This window comes from Typopeltis vanoorti, chromosome 6 (genome assembly GCF_054136105.1).
Source record: "Typopeltis vanoorti isolate ZY-2024b chromosome 6, IOZ_Tvanoo_1.0, whole genome shotgun sequence".
Classification (NCBI taxonomy): domain Eukaryota; kingdom Metazoa; phylum Arthropoda; class Arachnida; order Uropygi; family Thelyphonidae; genus Typopeltis; species Typopeltis vanoorti.
In genome coordinates this window covers 2,659,627-2,677,348 of record NC_143554.1, presented here as the reverse complement: position 1 = coordinate 2,677,348, position 17,722 = coordinate 2,659,627, and the positions used below count along the sequence as shown (strand labels likewise).

General features: G+C 38.3%; 1 protein-coding gene across 1 annotated transcript in view; it reads left to right on the top strand.

The window, feature by feature from the left end:
* The first annotated feature begins 872 nt into the window (after positions 1-872).
* The window catches only part of LOC150105248 (ciliogenesis-associated TTC17-interacting protein-like), a 220,457-nt gene continuing 203,607 nt past the window's right edge, over positions 873-17,722 (top strand). The window contains exon 1 of the mRNA XM_090393915.1: positions 873-991. The gene's annotated coding sequence lies outside the window, so the exon portion shown is untranslated. The remainder of the gene's footprint in view (positions 992-17,722) is intronic.

Here is a 17,722-nt window from a genome sequence, read left to right as displayed (position 1 = left end):
GTGAGGACAGCACAACAGGCAATGGAATGGAGGACACTGACACATTATGGATCCATTGTATAAGGCTTTGATCCTGCTTCATATGGATTACTGTGCATATATTTGATCCTTTGGTTTTTTAGAAGGTGAAGAGATATTGGAAATTAATCCAGAGATGGTTGACTAAAGGGAAAGAGGAGGAACAGTTTTTTTTTTTGCTTGAAGAGTGGTAGATGATTGGAATGCATTACCATCTCTGCACTACCTATATTCTCAATGCACAGAGTGTAGGGAGTGAAAAGATGGTGAATGCATTTAAAGTATGGTGTGATGAGCTGTGGGTGTGTGTGTGTGTGTGCAAGAGAAAGAGAGAGAGAGAGAGAGAGAGTATGTGACAGTAAGACTTCCCACAATGAGTCTTTCGACTTCATGGAGTTTATTATTCCAGACCTCCATGGAATCATAATCCACTGCTGTGAGATCTGATGATAACAGTTATAATAATAATATCAAATAATATACTAAAAATGCCGAGTTCTGTTTGACAAAGGAAATGAGAACATCTAATAGAGATTTACAACTGAGTTAGAGGATTTTATTGTACTCATGCAGGAGAGATTTTTCAATTCATAACAAGAGAAAGAACAGGGATAAAGGAAACCTTTCTTGTAAGGAAAAAAAGACTGTGGTTATTCTCAGTGAGTTGTAGTTTGTAATGAATAAATGAAATGGAGAAGAAAAGTGAATACATTATTAATGAATTTAAGAGAGTTATGATAAATGTCTAAGTTAGAAAGATACTCTTGCAATGAATGCTAAATGAAAATGTTCAAACAATAATTATTATTTTTTGATTCTCACATGCTATTTTTAATTTTCCATGTCAGCAACCTGAAGACCAAATTGTTGATGTTTTAAGAGATTCATCTGTGAAGAGAAAAAGCATAGTTAGTAAAATTATATCAGAAGATGGGAGTAAAGTTGTATGGAATTCTCACTTCCATAAATCTGGGTTAGTATTATCAGCAAATCAATTAGTATTTTTAAAATAACACATTGCTTTAAAAAACAAAATGTTAGTTTTAGTGTAAATAATTCTGGTAGATAGGCTTATACCTTGTTACTCATAACTGTTATTTTTCAGTAAACAACAACAACATATACTAAAATATTTTGTATATATAAAATATTATATATTTTATATATACAAAATATATTTAATATATTTTAAATATATATTTTATATATATATTTAATATATATTTAATATATTTTATATATTAAATATATAAACGTGTGATATTTAAAACAGCAATTTAGACTAATAATTCTGATAGAATTCACATCAAAAATCACTCATACACACACTTCGTTCTCAAAAATAAATAATGAAACCCTAAAATTTATGAAGCACTTATCTTTCTGGAGCTCTTTCTGACATAACACAACTTATTAACATTTGACCTCCATGGAGTCAGAGACTCATCGTGGGAGGTAATCATTATTGCATACAATGCTCACCCAACCACATCTTAAACTGATTCAATGTGTTCACATCCACAACACACTCAGGCAATGCATTCCATTCACCAACCACCCTCCATGCAATGAACCTGCTTCTCACACCCTCCTTATACAGTTTCCAGCAATGGCCTCTTGTTCTATTCCCCTCTCCCATTCTATGAAAAATCTCTTCCATGTCTACCTGATAACCCAAAGATGGCTTCAAAGATCACTGATCATCTTTGTGAATCTTCTCTGGACCCTTTCCAACATATCTTCATCATCATGAAAACCCAGCGACCAAATCTGCGCACAGTAATCCATATGAGGCCTGATCAAGGCCTTATACAATGGAATCATAACCTCTATTTCTGTCAGGATTCTCTGCATCATTGCCATTATCCAATGTCTTCACAACTTGTGCAATGTGGCCCATGAATTTCAGGTCCTTGATCACTCCTAGATCTCTCATCTCCTCTACTTCTGTTAAAGTTTCCCCACCAAGTGTATACTTTGCATCCCATCTTTGCTTACCAAATCTCAAAACCTTACACTTGGCAACATTGAACTGATAGTTCCACTTACCTGCCCATTCATGCAATCTATTCACGTCCTCTTGTAAGGCATTAACATCAGCCTGACTATGCATTGCTCCCCAGTTTTGCATCATCCACAAACAGCTGGATATCACTAGTTAAACCCAGCCCAGTTTTTCAGAACTTTCACTTCTACATTCCTGCATTCTTTCACTCTGTCAATCTCTCTATCTTTTGTTACATTTCCGTTTCTTTCATGTACACTATCTTTTTAGTTAGTTTCACATTCTGTGCATCGTGGTCGAACAGTGTATATCACACTTACGACAAATCCATAATTTCTCTAGTCTTTCGCTCATTCTCTCCCTCTCCACAAAGACATCTCTTACATTCTGCCATGCATACATATCACACTCAAGACATCGAATCAGTCTTGAAAAGTCTATGTCGCCAATGCTACTTGATTTTTGCGGCATTGTGGCAGTCCACAAAAAACATTGATATATGCATGTGGACACTAACCCTGGGCAAATCAGACTGAAGAAAGGCAACAGAAGTTGGGCCTAGAGTCCTAAATTGCATCCTCTAGGGGGCTAAATTGGGTAGTCTTGACTGTTGGGCTGAAGATCTGAGAATTAATGCTTCCCAAATTTGGGGCAGTCTCATGCACTCAAATTTGTTGAGGTTTGAAAAATTTTTCATGGTTGAGGCAGATTCGAGGAACAGCCTTTCATATTCATATTTCCTGTGGTGTAATTGAGTGGCCTTTTCCAGTGTATTCTGTGGTGGGTGTCCAAAGAATGATCAGCAAGTCCTCAGTGGCTGTATTAGTGGAACCGGTTGTGATGTAGTCTTTGTGTTCAGAAATTCTGGATGCCCTGCCTGTTTGGCCATAGTAGGATAGTTTGCAACTGTAAGGGACCTGGTAGGTCTATGGAATATGACTGGTCTTTGGTGGAGCAGATAAGGGATGCCAATTTTCTATGTGGTCTGTAAGGTTTGTAAGGTTGTATTTCATTAAGATTTTTATAAATTTTTTGGATGTGCCCCAGATATATGGAAAGGTGATAGATCTCAAGTAATCTCTACTTTAGAGGAGGAAGTGAAGAGGGTTGCAGTTACAAGGTTTAATATTTTTGGGGAATTGTAGCCATTAGCTAAGAAAGTGTTGAGAATATTGTAAAGTTCATTAGTTAGGAGTACTGCTATCAGAACTGATTAATTTTGCCCTGTTATATAGGATTTTTTATACCTGATATTTGGATGCATGAGAGTGCTCAAAATTTGGGAAGCATTAATCCTCAGATCTTCAGCCCAATGGCTAAGACTATCCAATTTAGCCCACTAGGGGTACCATTTAGAACTCTAGGTTTGACTTTGGTTGCCTTTCTTCAGCCTCATTCATCCAGTGTTAGTGCATGCGTGCACATAATATTTGTTAGCAGCAATGGTAAGTTGTATATCACGAGTGAAGAAGAGGACACAATTTGGAGTAAAGTGGATGACAAACAATATTAAACAGGAATTGCATGCAAAAAAGAGGCTATAGAAGAGATATAAGGAGACAGGTGAAGAGAAGATGCATGAAGAGTTATAAGACACAGGCCAGAAGAGTGACTAGTATGTTAAGGAAGACGAAACTGGAATACGAGAGGAAATTGGCCCTAAGATCCAAAGAAAATCCTAGGGAATTTTTTAGATATGTGACCAGTAGAAGGAGAAATAACTGTGGAAGAATTATGGGATAAAAATGGGAATATAGTGACTGATGCAGAGGACATAGTGGAATTGTTCAATGCACACTTTATTGGAGTATTTCATCCTGGAGGAGTCAGTTTTAATGCTAGAGGGATTGGGCAGTTTCGAGGTTTAGAGGTACAGGAGGAGAGTGTGTTTCAAATACTGAGTACTCTGGATGTCAGTAAAGCTTTGGGATTGGATGGTATTTCACCACGAGTTTTGAGAGAATGTGCTAGGGAACTGACAGTGCCTTTAACCTGGCTTTTCAATGAAAGTCAGGCTTTGGCAAAGGTGCCCAAGGAATGGAAGGAAGGTAAGATAGTGCCATTGCATAAGGGTGGTAACAGACTGGAAGTGTCTAATTATAGGCCAGTCTGCATGTCATCAGTAGTTAGTAAGATCTTGCAATTGAGGGACAGTATACATCATTAGGCAGAGTGAGAGCCAACATGGATTTGTGAAGGGGTGATCTTGTTTTAGCAATATGCTAGCCTTTTATAATAAAGTTACAAGAGCATTAGATGAGGGAAAGGTATATACTGCCATTTTCCTAGACTTAGCGAAGGCATTTGACAGAGTGCCACATGATAAGCTGATATTTCAGTTGCAGCACATGGGTCTGGATGTCAGGTTGGTCAACTGGATTCAGGATTGGCTGTCCGATAGTTATCAGAGTGTTGTGTATGGTGGAGCAGTTTCAAGGAGGCAGAGGGTTACAAGTGGGGTCTCACAGGGCTCAGTACTAGGACCTATATTGTTTAAACTTTATATCAATGACATTGCCAGTGGATTGCAAGGGGATATTCAGTTGTTTGCAGATGATGCGAAGCTGGGAAGGATTATTAGTAATAGTGCAGATGTGGTAGCCCTGCAAGAGGATTTGAATAAGCTAGATAGATGTTTTTTTGTGAACCTTGATTGTGAAACTTTGAGAATGTAGCATCGCCAAAATAGAAGAAAGTATTAATTAAAGTATAATCTTAGTCTAAATAGTAATTTAAACAAAGCAGAAATCATTCCAGATTGGTGTTTGGAGTTGTTAAGGTGTTAGAGAAGTTGTAAGGGCTAGGATTCAGAAATAGGTTAATAATACCATTATTCTTTATGATAGTCACCAAGGTTTGTTATGGAGAGGTCATGATTTAGCAATCTGTTTACATATTACAACAAGGTGACAAATACACTTGATAAAGGAGATGCATATACAGTGGTATACTTGGATTTTTCAAAGGCTTTTAATAGACTGCCACATGACAAGCTCATAGCTAAATGAAAACAGATGGGACTGGATAATAGACTAGTGAGATGGAAAGCTGATTGGCTATCAGATAGGTATTAACAGGTTATGTATGGAGGAATCATATTCCAAAAGAGGACAGTCACTAGTGGAGTGCAACAGAGATCTATTTTGGGACCATTATTATTTAACTTGTATGTTAATTATATTGGGATGGGCTTATCTGGAGATGTGCAACTGTTTACTGATGATGCAGTTGTGAAGAATTATGAGATACAGGGCAGATGTTGTGGTCTTACAGGAGGATCTCAATGGACTAGGAGTGGAGTTATCAGTTTAATGTTGCAAAGTGCAAGGTCCTAAAATTTGGTAGGTAAATTAGCAATATATAATATGGGTAAAATTTGAAGGAATAGGTCTGGGAGTGATGGTGTACAGAGACTTGAAGGTTAGGGATCACATTACTAATATTGGAAGAACATCACAATGGATTATGACAATAAAGAGAACATTGACATGCAGAAGCAAAGAGGTTATGGTTCCTTTGTATAAAGCTTTAATCAAGCCACATGTGGAATTCTGTTCACAGATTTAGGTTCTCTGGTTTTCAAGGAAATGAGGATGTAATCTCTGATTCTGATTTACAAAGTCAGTGACAAGTTTATGGAATGTTGGATAAGAGGAAAGAATGCAACTTGCAGAGCCTAGTAAACAGAAGAAGGGTGTGGGGTTTTTCCACTTGGTTATACTATAAATTAAAGATACCAAGAAATTGTATACTTGATTTAATCCTTTATCCAAGTGTAAGCAAATAAGTTTGTACCTGAACTATTTTCAGGACTGGGGCAACTCGTATAAAGAAGCTAATGACTTCATATCACTTGCCTTAGTATCCTATAATGCAAAGCACATCTCCTTGCGGATATGTATAATGCTATGTATTATGGGAAAGGTCACTACCCAGACTGGTTTTGACCTTTATTGGGGTCTCATCAGTGGCAGCCAGACCCAGAGGTGGTGATACTAAGGTTGAAGTAATGCAGAAGTCATATTTTCATATTGGAGTAGCCAAAGGGTATCACACCTTATTATTAAAATACTCTGAATTAGACCAAGCATAACCTTCAAGCTTAGTATCACCTCTGGGTCTAGCTCCCACTGATGAGACCTGAATAAAGGTCGAAACTGGTCTGGGTAGGACTCTTCCCATAATGCATAGCATTATACATGTATGCAAGGATATATGCTTTGCATTATGGGATACCGAGACAAGTAATGTGAAGTCATTAGCTTCTACATATGAGTTGCTGATCATAAAATTACAGGTAAAAAAATCAGAACAGTACCAAAGTATTATTACTTTTATCCTAATATCCCATATCACATACTCACCTAGGAGGTTCCTTTTGTTCTACACACATTTCAGTATCCTATTAGTCCTATCCTCTCAGTGGTCCTAACAAGCACTTATGCGTCCATGACCTTTCCAAGTATTCTTGGGCTTTGCAACCGTAACTCGAGGATAAGATGGCCCTATGCCTCTCAGTGTGTCCTATGTCTGTAGATGTATTTGTGTTCACGGGAGTCTGTTTGCCAGTTCTGGGGGACAAAAAACCCGAGTTTCCAGGTGAAAAAAAACCCTACCTCCATATAAAACCGACTAACTCACCTTTCATCAAAAGAGACTAGATAAAGGTTCATCACGTCATTGATGGGAATCGAACCCCAGGTCTTCTTCTATAAACTAAAGGGCTTCTTCTATACCACTAAGCTACAGAGATGCAGTTCATCATATCATGCCTTAAACACATTCAAATTCTCTGCAGACAATGCATTCCAATCATTCACAACTTTCCATGCAAAAAACATGCTTCTCGCTCCCTTGCTCATACACCCTCCTTATATAGCTTCGAGGGATGACCTCTGGTTCTCCCCCAAACTCTCATAGTTTTATGAAAACCTCTTCAACATTAATCTTATAGCAGTCTGTTCCAACTTGTACATCTCTATCATTACACTCTTCTTCCTCCTATCCACTAGATTGCAAATTGCATCATCTGAACTTTTCTTCAAATTCAGCATTCGAGATCAGAAATTATTTTGGTCAATTGGACCTCCTCCAACATCTCTTCATCCTTTTGAAAAGTAGGTGACCAAATCTGTGCACAGTAGTCTATATGTGGCCTTTTCTTTTCTTCCCAACATTGCACCATCTGTAAGCAACTTTATATCCCATTCAAATCTTTCTCAATATCATTAACATACAGGTTAAACAGGCCCTAAAACAAATCCTTGAGGCACAACTCTAGTGACTTTCCTCTTCTTTTGGGATATTAAGCCTATCAGACACCCAATCTCCAATCCAATAGAGATTGGGGGTCTGATAGGTATAAGACAAACTAATATCCAAACATATCTGCTATTATTTGACTATCAACTTATCATGGTACATGGCATTAGATATTGAGCACATTTCAATAACCAACAACATCTCTCATTGCAATGAGAGATGTTGTTGGTATATCTCTAGGGAGTTGGAATGAGAGATGTGAGCAAGAGATCAAGTGTTCTAAATGGGAATAGTGGTAGTGCGGACCTACTACTTCCAAGGAGAATAGACCTTGGAAGTAGTAGTAGTGAATATGTGTATGGGGAATGGTCAGTAGGGAATGATATGGCCTGGATATAATGAGGTTGTAATTGTTTGTAAGGAGATATAGTTTTAGTACACTAGTGTTTAAAAACTAAGGACAAACTACATTTTTCCTGTATATGAAAAAATTTTCATGACTACAGCCAAATGTGGATATAAATTTATTGCCAGCATACTAATAAATTATATTACACAAAAAACGCATTATATTTTACAAATTAAATTGTAATATGTTTTTGACAAAAGTTACAAATTTCCTATGGACATGGTTAGGGAATTAATGTACAGTGCTTACAGAAAATTATGCTGAGATACATTTCAATATGGAATATGTTCACTCTGAATTTCAGCGCACCTCTCACAGTGTCGTTTTGAGACACCTCCCACCATGCTTAGCACCGAGTGATTCTGAAGTTCTTGAGACAAACTCCTCTATCAGAGCAGGGATATTGCCTTGTTTCTTTTCTGCGGAGGGGGAATTTTGAGCAGCAATGTATCTCCCTATTGCATCCCAAACATGCTCTGTAGGGTTAAGATCTGGGGAGTGTGCTGTAGCTTGGAGTGGTAAAGGTAGTAGGTAAAGAATTCAGAAATGAATTCTTTGCCTATAGTACCACAGAAGAATCAAACATGACATTGGAGAACTTCGTTGCAATATTATTCGCCATTCATAGTCCCTTTTTCCAGCACTTGTAGCTAAGGGCATCAATTAAGCATAATGCCTCCCCCCACACCATGACCCCCAACTTCACTGTATCTATTCCTTTCAAGAACATCCTCATAATGGTAAGCAGTTCCACTTTCATGCCAGATCAAGTGTCGTCTAGAATCAGAAGAAAGACTAAAATAACTTTCATCTGTAAAGAGTGCATTAGACCATTGGTGTCCATTATGAATACAACACCATTGATAATGTGCTCTATGTTGAAATGTGGATAAAGGAACGCAGACTATAGGCTTTTGGGCATATAGGCCTACTTGTCCCAGATGTCTTACCACACTTTGTCAAGATATCTGCATAGCTGTGCTTGAATGGATTTGACTTGCAAGCTGACCTGCCATAGTGCATTGATTAAGTTTTGCTGTTAATAACCAAAAAAATCTGTCTTCCTTCTCCATGGTAGAGTGAGTGCGACCTCTTAGCAAATATTGGAACATATTTCATTGATTTGAAATACTGCCCAGAGTCTGTATACAATACTTTGTGAGATTGCAAACTCTGACTATATCAGTAATTCTGCAGTCTTCTTCAAGCTTTCCAATAATTCTTCCCAGCATAAAATCATCTAGATGATGACTTTGAGAAATTATAGACATCCAAGTTTGCAATTTTATTCCTTCATGAAAAAAGCTTCCTTCAAACACATTTTGCTTAGTGCAGCCATTTCCTTTTTTTTTTTTTTTTCCCCTGTAGAGTGCTACCAATGATTTGTATAAAATTCGAAAATTTGAACATGTACCCACTTTCTACTTGAAATCATCAGTTATACAAATTGCCATAAGCTGCTTGTTTAAATTTGCAGTTTTAATCTTCAGAAGTAGTATTAATCTTGAGGTTTTGGCCACTAGTTTATTACATCCAAGCCACCATGGAGTCTTAAAGACTCTCAAAGCAGAAGGTAAAATACTCACAGACCACAATAACTATCATACCTTGTTTTGAACTCATTGCATGTTGGAGCACTCATCACTCATTCTGGCAATGCATTCCATTTCACTCACCACCCACCAAGCAAAAAATCTCTTTCTCACCTCTTTAATCATATGACCCTTGTACAGCCTTCTTCGATGACTTCTAGTTCTTTCATCATCCATTATCCTATGCACTGATTCTCCTGTATCTATTTGATATGCTTCTCTCACCAGCTTATATGTCTCAGTTATATCATTCCTTCTCCTATCTGCCAAACTCTGAAGACCACATTCCTTCAGTCTGTCCTCATAATCAATATTCTAGAGTCTGAGACAGCTTAGTTATTTGCCTCTGCAATGTTTTTCCCATTACCGATATAGTCAAGTGATCAGATCTGTGCACATAAATTCAAATGAGGCCTAATTTGCAATATATAGAGTGAAACTATCATGTCCTTTGCTTTATATGTCTCAGCATTCTTTGCATTATTGCAGCAGTTTTTTTGGTAACCTCACAGCTTTTGTGATGTGCCCCCCCCCCAAAAAAAAAAAAAAAAACTTCAGGTTCCTATAAAGATGCTGCCAGGTACATAAGTTTATACTTAGCAACACTGCATTGAAATCCCCATTCTTCAGCTCCAAGTACCATCCCGTTCAAATCCTCTTGTAACAACACAACATCACAGCTTCCTGACATCACTCTTCCTAATTTAACATCATCAGCAAATAACTGAATATTTCCTTTCACAATGTGGACTATAATCATTGATATACAGGTTAAACAGCAGTGATCGAAGAACAGATACCTGTGGTACCTCACATCTCCCCCATCCAGTATGTTAATCACCCTACAATGAAATATATAACTAAGTTACTAAAGCATGATAACAGATTTATGAGTTTGATCAGTGATTGGCTGTCAGGTGGGTATCAGAAAGTGGTATATGGGGGGGGTGCAGTATTGCAGAAGGTCACTAGTGGTGTATCACAGGGGGTCAGTTTTGGGACCATTGTTGTTCAATTTGTATGTTAATGATATTGGGATAGGTTTAAGTAGTGATAAGCAGCTGTTTGCAGATGATGCAAAACTGCATCATGTTATCTCCTTACAAGAGGATTTGAATAGATTGCATGAGTGGGCAGGTAAGTGGCACTATCAGCTCAATGTTCAAAGTGTAAGGTATGAGATTTGGTAAGCAACAATGGGATGTGAAGTATACACTTGGTGGGGAAACTTTAAAGGAAGTAGAGGAGATGAGAAATCTAGGAGTGATGGTGAACCAGAAATTCAGGAGCCACATTGCACAAGTTGTGAAGATGTCACATTGGATAAAGACAATTATGCAGACGACCCTGACATGCAGAAATAGAGAAGTTATGATGCCATTCATGTGAGGCCTTAATTAGGCCTCATATGAATTATTATGCACAGATTTGGTTGCTGGGTGTACATGGCGATGAGGATATGTTGGAAACGGTCCAGAGAAGATTCACAAAGGTAGTCAGTGGTCTTTGGAATGTGGAGTGTGAAAACAGATTGAGAGAATGTGGGTTGCAAGCCTCGTGAATAGGAGGAAAAGGGGGGGGGGATATGATTGAGACATATAAGCTAGTCAGGGGTTGTTATCAGGTTGACATGGAAGAGATTTTTCATAGAATGGTAGGGGGAGTAGAATAAGAGGCCATTGCTGGAAATTGTGTAAGGAGGGTGTGAGGAGAAGGTTCTTTGCATGGAGAGTGGTTGGTAAGTGAAATGAGTTGCCTTGAGGGTGTTGTGAATGTAGATACATTGAATCAGTTTAAAGCACGGTTGGATGAGTGTGTGCAATAGTGTGTACCACTCATGATGAGTCTCTGACTACATGGTCAGATGTTAATAATAATAATCTCCCCCACCTAACAAACCAATACTGCTCTCTTGAAAGCCTTCCATTCTCAATAATCTAAGTTTGAATTCTAACACTACACCTTTTGTCATGTGTCACCTTCACCACTACACTTGATATACACACTATACTTCGACACTACTGACTTGGTTTTTCCCTTTATGCAGTGATGCTATTTTTCCTTCTTTCCACTCTTCTGGGACTGTTCCTGTTGCCAGATTTCTGTTGAACAACCAAGTCAAGGGTACAGTGAGCTCTTTTGCATTCCTTTAATATACATGATGATATTGTGATATTCCATTCAATCCCGCAGCCTTATTAACATCAAGTTTGCTTAAAATTCTAAATAGTATAATAAATTTAGTTTAATCCTTTATCCAAGTGTGAGCAAACAAAGTTTGTGCCTGAAAGTATCTTCAGGACTCTTCAGGACTGGGTTAAGGTGGTACTACACCAGGGCAACTCGTTGCAAAGGTGGAGCAAGCTACCAACACTCCTATCCTAGTATCTATCTCCCATAATGCAAAACACATCTCCTTGCAGATATGTCTAATGTTATGCATTAAGGGAAGGGCCACTACCCAGACCGGTTTCGACCTTTATTGAGGTCTCTTCAGTGGGAGCCAGGCCCAAGTCGAGATATCAGGAAGAAGCATTAGCAGGTCATCTCCACCTATAGGAATTGCCAATTGGTGTGCCACCCTTTTTTAATAAATTACTCTGGATTTAGAGAAAGATGTTGAAAGTTTATTTTCCACTTGGTTAGAGTATAATAAATTTAGTTTAATCCTTTATCCAAGTGTGAGCAAACAAAGTTTGCGCCTGAAAGTATCTTCAGGACTGGGTTAAGGTGGTACTACACCAGGGCAACTCGTTGCAAAGGTGGAGCAAGCTACCAACACTCCTATCCTAGTATCTCCCATAATGCAAAACACATCTCCTTGCGGATATGTCTAATGTTATGCATTAAGGGAAGGGCCACTACCCAGACCGGTTTCGACCTTTATTGAGGTCTCTTCAGTGGGAGCCAGGCCCAAGTCGAGATATCAGGAAGAAGCATTAGCAGGTCATCTCCACCTATAGGAATTGCCAATTGGTGTGTTCAATAAAGGTCGAAACCGGTCTGGGTAGTGGCCCTTCCCTTAATGCATAACATTAGACATATCCGCAAGGAGATGTGTTTTGCATTATGGGAGATACTAGGATAGGAGTGTTGGTAGCTTGCTCCACCTTTGCAACGAGTTGCCCTGGTGTAGTACCACCTTAACCCAGTCCTGAAGATACTTTCAGGCGCAAACTTTGTTTGCTCACACTTGGATAAAGGATTAAACTAAATTTATTATACTCTAACCAAGTGGAAAATAAACTTTCAACATCTTTCTCTAAATCCAGAGTAATTTATTAAAAAAGGGTGGCACACCAATTGGCAATTCCTATAGGTGGAGATGACCTGCTAATGCTTCTTCCTGATATCTCGACTCGGGCCTGGCTCCCACTGAAGAGACCTCAATAAAGGTCGAAACCGGTCTGGGTAGTGGCCCTTCCCTTAATGCATAACATTAGACATATCTGCAAGGAGATGTGTTTTGCATTATGGGAGATACTAGGATAGGAGTGTTGGTAGCTTGCTCCACCTTTGCAACGAGTTGCCCTGGTGTAGTACCACCTTAACCCAGTCCTGAAGATACTTTCAGGCGCAAACTTTGTTTGCTCACACTTGGATAAAGGATTAAACTAAATTTATTATACTCTAACCAAGTGGAAAATAAACTTTCAACATCTTTCTCTAAATAGTAGGACCCCTGTATCGGTAGTTCGATATCTGCGGTTTCACTTATCCGGGTCAACCCCTGCCTGAAGATATTAACATACAAAAGGTCAACTTATGAAACTTTAATAGTCTCTACAAACATTCGGCTTTGAAATAATGTTGGATCTATTATCCACTTTGCTTATGTAATTTTACATCGAAGAAATGAAGCCGTATGGCTCTTTCTTTTAGTAATAGACAGTTCGGCTGATCGCAGAGATTGTCCCACACCAGGGCAACTTGTTGCAAAGGTAGAGAAAGCTACACATAACTGAGGTTGCTAAGATTCCATTCACATTCAGATACCTTTATTATAGTCTGTTTTATTATTAGTTATTGTTCTTAATCTCTTACTGTGCGTAATTTATAAATTAAACTTTTTTATAGGTATTTATGTATAGGAAAAAACATAGTATATATAGGGTTCACTACTATCCATGGTTTCAGGTATCCATGAGAGATGATGGAACCAAACCCCATGGATATGGGTGGGGGGCTACTATATTTCTCATTCATGTACTGTCAGTTGTCCATTCTCCTTCCCATTGCTATTCAACACTACTCTTAGCCTCTCTACCTGAAATACACTAACAAAATATTTATTAAACATTTCCACAATATCTTCAGCAGAGATAGGACCCTTATTCCATCTGCAGCAACTAAAATTGGCCTTCCATATTCACCCTTTCTTCTACTAACAACATAACTACAGAATTTTCTAGGGCTTTGCTGCTTCAGCCAATCTCTTTTTACATGCTGGTTTCTCTTTCCTTACTACACTTTGCCACCTTCCTAGCTTGCACTTCATACTCCTCATGGTGCTGATGGGTACCCTTTAGCTTTATACCTCCTCCATAACATTCTCTTTCTCAGAACTGTCGCATAATTCTATGATTTATCCATTTCACTCCTATTTTATTTATCCTCCAAACCTTAGGAATACAATCGAACATTGTCCTAAGTAATTCCTGACCAAATCTGAGGCATTACTGATTTTTCTCTCTCTTTCAACTGATCAAACCACTGCACATTACCAATCTGTTTCCTTAATTTATTGTAGTTCCCTGCTTTCTAATTCCACACATATCTCTTGTTTCTCAAAGCTCGTACCTGGCTAGCCACTCCTCAATTCAAAACCACATGATCACTCTCTCCAACTGGTGGCATTTTGGTGACACTTCTATTATCACTGTATGAGATGATGATATTAAATTTAACACTTAAGTCCCCCTGTGTTGCCTCAGCTACGTGCTACATAAGATAATTGATCATGAAACTCTATCTCCACACATATTTCTTGCTTCCAGTCAATACTTCCATAATTAGTCACCTATTATTATTATTATTATTATTATTATTATTATTATTATAACCCTTCTGTTGCTCACCAGTATCATTTGTCTGAACATTTCGGAATCTTCTACATACCTTCCCAATGAATATTTAAAATTTTTGCCAGCCTCAGCTTCACACCAAATGGCCTGAATGCCACTATCATCACTGCTTTCTTGAAGTTCACACATTTTATTCTCATAAATACATCATCCTCTGTTAACCATGTCTCACCAACATCAATGATTTGTGGGCTGACTAACTGTGTCAACCTTGGTTCCTCCTTTTATTCCCACAGTTCCTTATTCCATCATTCCAGTAATTTGATTCTGTTGATCCCACTGAGGCCATCCCTGCATCCCTATCTTGTTTTCCTTTGTTCCTTATCTCAATTTTGGTATCTCACACACACACACCTTCTTTCATCAACATTCTTCAACCCATCTTCTCACTCCTGCTCTCACTCAAATGCAAATCATCTGTAGAAAATGGCTTTCTCCTACCTTCAAATTTATTTCACACATCAACAAACTCAAATCCTCGCTTACATTCTAGCTATCATGTTATTTGGGATCATTGCTCTCCTCCTCAGCTCTCCACTGTCATACTTTAACACACTCATAATTTTACCATTGTTACTTCACTTCACTGTCTCCAGCAGCACTCTCAAATCATGGACTATTCCATTCCATTCATGCTTCCTCACCAGTCATATGTTCAACCAGCACAGTCAACTCCTCTGCATTTCCACTCATCTCCACAGCCTCAGTTACTCTTCCTATTGTTTCTCCCCTCAGATATACTTTTGCACCTTCTCCATTTTTACATCTTTCACTATCAAATCCTCACACACCATTACAGCTTTCCACTGTTCCACTGCAATCATTCATCTCTGATTCATTTGCCACTTTATTTTTACACTTCCAACTATCAGGGTCTTCTCTAATTGTCCTAACTGTGTCCTAACAGATCTCGCTCTGTGCACACTTTCATTCATTCCTCAGCCTTCCTAATTCTTTTTCAATAACCTCACTTGTGTTCATATCTTTCATATTATCTTCTTTGCCATTCCTCATTTGTTTTTCTGCCATTCCACCATCTTTTGCATCTTCCTCTGTCTTACTACACCCTGCAATGCTATTTACCACATGTGCACCACATTCACTACTCCCAACTTTCACTACATTCATATCACTTTTTTTTTATTCTTGCTGGCATAAATTGTTTCATTCAGCATATTACTCATTTACTTTTTCACAACTTTTTTATTGCACATTCTCTGCTCTTCAGTGCCTCTCTTCTATCAGATGAGCACTCATCCTTCTTGTTGCATTCTTGCTACTGTCACCTTCAGTTACCGATACATTATTGCCCATCAAGTCCGTATTCAAATCATGCTTTGCACACATTCTGCCTTAAAATCCATAGTTTATTGACATAATGTAATGAACACACATATAGCACACCTCACATTTCACAAAAGTACTAAAGTCAAAATTTAACTCTTGTAAAGACTCCACTTTAAGTTTAGCAATTTTATAAACAAACTCAAACAAATAAGCCCATGCACTACAAAAACTGCAAGCACACAACTTCAACCACAGCTCTTATGCATAAACACACAATTATTCACAATTAATTAGTCAAAAAGCTTATCTGAATTACGAGCTTTCTTTTCACAAACCTGCCAGCAAAATGCCACCTGGTGATAAAGGCAATTGGGAATGGACAGGTGTGGGGAAATTGCAACCAACAAGTGATATGGGTAGCATTGGACCTAAAAGTTAATTGCTGTGTTTATTTATAAATTCCAGAGGTATCAGAAATAAGAGACAAAGTTGCTGACCAAGTTTGTTCACCCAAAAATTGTTGAAATAAGTGAAACATGGTTGGGTAAGGAAATATCCTGATGGGAATAGATATGGAAAGGTATGATGTTTTTCTTGGGATAGAAAGAGCAAGAAGGGAGTGGGAGTGCTTCTGGTGACAGTAGGGGAATTATGTCCATGCACAAAATGGAGATGCAAGATGGAAAAGGTTGCAATGGTTTTGAGTCAGTAAGGTGTGAGGAGGATTGATAGAACACAATATGTAGTCAGATATTACTATAGCCAGGAAATGTGGAGGGTGTGATGAAGAAATATATAAGCAATTTGGGTTAGTGAATGAGGGAAGAGTGATCATTATGGGTGATTTTACTTATGGTAACAAATTTAAATAAAGAGATTACATTTAGTAATAAGGAAAATGAATTGCTTGAGTTCTTGAGAGACCACTATCTTAAGCATTATGTAAGAGAGGACATGTGAGGATCAAGAGTCTTATATCTAATTATTTGATCAGAGGATGTGATTATGAGTGGGGATGTCACATTTCCCAACAGTTGGTGAGAGTTACCATTAGGTGATCACCTGGATGGTGGCAAGTCACGTGAAGACTTCTCTGAGGAAAGGATATATGTGGGCCAACACCTTCTTCTTCTTCCTAGCATTATATCCTGCGTGCAGGGTCCACTGTTTTGCATTTGGTCCTCCATTTCATTTGGTTTGCAGCATCAGTAGGGCAGACACCCATGGCTCACATGTCTTCTTTTAGGCAGTCCATCCATCGCTTTTTTGTGTGTCACTAAGCTCATCGGCCATCTGGACTAAGTGTGAGGGCCTCCTGCAACAGATTCCTTGTCAGCCCTGTTCATGTGCTCATACCATCACAGCCGTACTTCCCTCATCTTCTCTGGGATTGGGCAGTTGTCACGGTCCTTTGCCCCTTTCCATTTGATGACCTTGGAGTCTATTACTAGTTTCAGCTATCTTCTCTGTATCATGATTTACATGATTCTGAGAAGCATAGGAGGAAGCTTGATGCTATAGCACAAAGTGAAGGGTTAAGCAGGAGAAAGATAAATGCTGAAGAGGAACTGCCTAAGAGAAATTTAACCCCATCATTGTGTGAATATATTCCTAAATTCAAATAAGTGAATGAAGGAATTAAACATGAAATCTAAAAGAAGGAAGGTACTGTAAAAGTAGCACAAGAATAATGGTAATAATCAGTTGCACAAAGTATAAACAGCAGGGCAGGAAGGTGACTCAGTTGGTAAAAATAACAAAAGTGAAGTGTGAGCAGAAATTAGTAAAGCAGGCCAAGAAAAATCACTATTTTTGTATATGCTGAAATTAGAAGAAAGAATGATTATTGTAAGATGCATAGCTGAAGATAGAATTATTATTATTATTACTACATGACACCTCCAGGGAGTACAAAGACTCATCGAGGGAGGGCACCTGTTCTGCAACTCTGTCTCTACCACTCAATCCAACAACAATAATGAACTGCAACTACACCAACACCATCTGGTGCCCACCAGTACCACTAGTATTTTCACAGACAATCGCAAAATTCCATGCTCACGAC